Raw genomic sequence first — 3,696 nt, 5'->3', positions numbered from 1 at the left:
GTTTGTGTGTGTGCGTGCGTGCGTGTGCGTGTGCGTGTGCGTGTGCGTGTGCGTGTACGTGTGTGTGTGTGTTGTAATGAGCACAAGGGATGTGAAGTTAGAATGACCCAAAATTTCGTCTTGAAACCACCCTGTATATACCTCACTAGGTCTTTATGCATATGCATTACTCATATATACCTCAGTTTTTTGTCTATAGCTATGTAAGATAAAATGCTTAATTATTTTTATAGAAAGATGACACTTTATTTTATTCGTTTTACATAAAGTTTATATATTTCTATGTTATCTTTTTTATTAAGATTAGGAAATTGTAAAGTATAATAGTCGACCCTACAAAGTACTGTTTTTGTGTTACCCCACCATACATTCTCTTTATTTAAAGGGTACACTGTTATATGTCAATAGTACCGTTAAATTAAGGTTGTATAATTGATATTTTGATTAAGAAAACAATGTGTATTATTTTTGTTATTGAATAAATTCAATTAAGTTCTGAAAATTATGCATGTATAGCTTAAGAAGAACTATATGTTTGTACTATATGTGATCTGAAAATTTAAATTTTGAAATATATACAGTACTAAAGCCTGATACTATTGCTATAACCATAGAGAGAGAGAGATAAAGTGATCAGAGAAGAGTGCCATACAACAGCCTGAAAGTCTTTTAGATTATCATGAAATATCCGAGGTAAGAAAGAATATTCAACTGTAATTATATAATTAATAAAGTCATAAGATACTATATATTTAATTTATAGAACAAAAGAAAGTAAATATTGGAGATCAAACTAGAAATTAGAGATAAATAGTATGTCTTCTTCACAGCTGGAGGCTGGCACATGGCACTGAACAACATCCCGATGTGTCTCTCTCATTATTATTAAGAATTTAAAACCCATTCAAAGCGTAAGTGTTCTTAACATTTATGATTGTAAACTATTAAAATGATGTTTAGTCAAAATTTACTATAATGTGCATACAATTACTCAGATCATGTATAATAACATAAATGCTCTACGTAATTTGTTTGTTTGCAAGATATATTTGTTCTTTTAAGAAATGACTTATTTAGATTTATAACTTTATATTGTTTTATCATTCCTAAACTAGAATATTGTTTCTTTTCTAGGAATGGGTTTATTTTTTTGTTTATTTTTTTGTTTATTTTTTTAGTTTATGTTTTGTTTTGCTGAAGATTGAATTTATTTGTTCCTGGTGCTGTGCACAAGAATGAAAGAAAATGTCTTTTGGGAGCCCAGGAGATGGATGAGAAAAAAAAGAAGATAGCTGAGAAGACCAACTAGTGACAAGTTGGAGTAGCGGGACATTTTGGTAAATGTATGTTTATATTATTGTAAAAGTGTAATGATTTATGATTCATAATGTCAACTAAAATTTGTAAGCTTATTAAGTGTTTTGCTATTACCCCTTCTCTCAGTTACCTCTAAGGTTGAAATTAGATCATAAATACCCTGTATGATTCTTCATCTTTTATGGTGTGGGTTCTAAAGGTAAATATTGGAGAAACCACACCTTGGAAATAACAGATAGTGCCCATCTGGATAAAATATTTGAGTGGTTCTCAGAGAGGGAACTACAGTGTGTGTGTCCTTGTGTGTGTGCGTTTGGGTGTGCGTGTGTGTGTGTGTGTGTGTGTGTGTGTGTGTGTGTGTGTGTGTGTGTGTGTGTATAATATATATATATAATATATCTGTATATATATACATATAGATATATAATGTGTATGTATGCATATACATTTATTGACACATGTATTCCCCATGTCATATTTTTGACCACGCATGAAGCAATACAGAATTGCCAACCCCATCGAACTGTTTATTTATATATTTATATTTGAAGGAATCTTACTATAGCAAAATTTAGTAGTAGCAAACTAAATTATAATCATTATGTGCAAATGGCTGGTTTCTTTAGATTGTTTCACTATTAAAGGAGGAAGGCACGGGAATGAACAGGACTCATCACCTTCCTTTCAGCAGTTTACACGGATCCCAACCGATGAGTAAAGTGCTGGGTATTTAAAACCTTGATTTTACTCAGAACTAAAGACATAGATAGGAAAGTTATGTTACTACTGATGAGACTGGATTATTGTGAATGAGCATCACAGACGGATCCCGACTCTCCTCCAACATAGGTTTGGGAAAAGTGTAACGACATCAACAGAAACCATATTTTAGTCAGTCCCCATTGTTCATACAATATATTTATTTTTCCTATTTATGGCCAGTGGATATGGTACCTTTATTGGTCGAAAGTGACAGTTCTGAGGAATGAACTCAACTTACAATAGAGGCAAAGTATTAGGGAAGAGGGAGGATGAAGTATTTTACCGTCCATGGGTAGGCGGCCTCAGAGAAAGCAGCAAAATCTAATCATGTGTTTTGGCACCGTGGTCATTTAAATTCACTTGGCGTTAATGCAACTCTAATGGCGATAACGATATTTTAAAGAGTAAGTATATGGAAAACGGGAAGGCGTAGGAGAAGAAACTTCATGTTCTTCATGGTAGACACAAGTTAGTTCTATTTATACATTTCGTAGAGAAGTTTTCATTATTGTAGCGCATTGAACTTTTGCACATTAATTAACATAAACATGTTTTCTCCAAAAAATTTTTCATTTGCAAGGCTTTTTTCCAAATTACTACGATAGAGTGTAACAAGTCACCTTCTAAATATGACATAGTAAATATATCAAATGAAATAACTTCAAATGAACCGCCTGGTAGATGTGAAGTTGAACTACCACACACAAGTACAGGCTTGGAATATTAACACTGCCATTATACTCCTATTTAAACCCATTTTTTTCTGCCAAAGAAGTTTTGGAAACTCTTTTTGATGTCGCAAATACAACTTATCCACAAATGCAACGAGAACTGAACGTTTACCACTGCAATGAGACGTTGTACTGAGGACCGCTTGACGACAACCCTTCCCCGACGCTGTCTAGTTCAGGTCCTCCTTACAAAGTAGCGAACGCGACCGGATTGAAGAGACGCCTGAGGCATAGCAAGGTCCAAGGATCCTAAGTACCTTTTTTTTCTTTCTTTCTTTCTTTATGATAATGATAATATTGATTTCTTTATGAAAATAGAGATTCTCTATGATGATAGAGATTGACAATTCTAACGTTTCGAGTGTGGCATACTTGCTGTAAAATCAAAGTAAAACCCCTAAAAGTCTATTTCAAATCGACGTAAGTGAATGAGTGAATGAGAGAGAGATAATGTGTGTGTTGTGTGCGTGTGCGTGTGCGTGTGCGTGTGCGTGTGCGTGTGCGTGTGCGTGTGTGTGTGTGCGTGTGCGTGTATGTATATGTGCGTGTGTGTGTTTGTGTTTGCGTGTATCACTGTAATACGATTGTACTGAGGACCACTTGACGACAGTGGTCGTATGTGTATATTTATATGTGTATATATATATATATATATATATATATATATACTTGTGTGCGTATCTGTATGTATGTGTATTTATATGTGTATATTTATGTACATGTGTGCGTCTGTGTTTATATGTTATATACATATATATATATATATATATATATATATATATATATATATACATATATATATGTATATGTATATGTCTATATATCATATATATGCATATATATATATATACATATACAGCGTATGTGTGTGTGTGTATATACATTT

At 33.2% G+C, this 3,696-nt stretch overlaps 1 protein-coding gene across 2 annotated transcripts in view; it reads right to left on the bottom strand.

The window, feature by feature from the left end:
- LOC125026621 (venom protease-like) overlaps window positions 1–3,012 on the bottom strand; it is a 19,627-nt gene extending 16,615 nt beyond the window's left edge. For both annotated transcript variants that reach the window (XM_047615192.1, XM_047615194.1), the window contains exon 1: window positions 2,923–3,012. The gene's annotated coding sequence lies outside the window, so the exon portion shown is untranslated. The remainder of the gene's footprint in view (window positions 1–2,922) is intronic.
- Window positions 3,013–3,696: the final 684 nt, after the last annotated feature.

Source organism: Penaeus chinensis, chromosome 6 (assembly GCF_019202785.1).
Source record: "Penaeus chinensis breed Huanghai No. 1 chromosome 6, ASM1920278v2, whole genome shotgun sequence".
NCBI lineage: Eukaryota > Metazoa > Arthropoda > Malacostraca > Decapoda > Penaeidae > Penaeus > Penaeus chinensis.
Note: the sequence above shows the minus strand (reverse complement) of the source record. Positions and strands in the feature narration are given on the sequence as shown.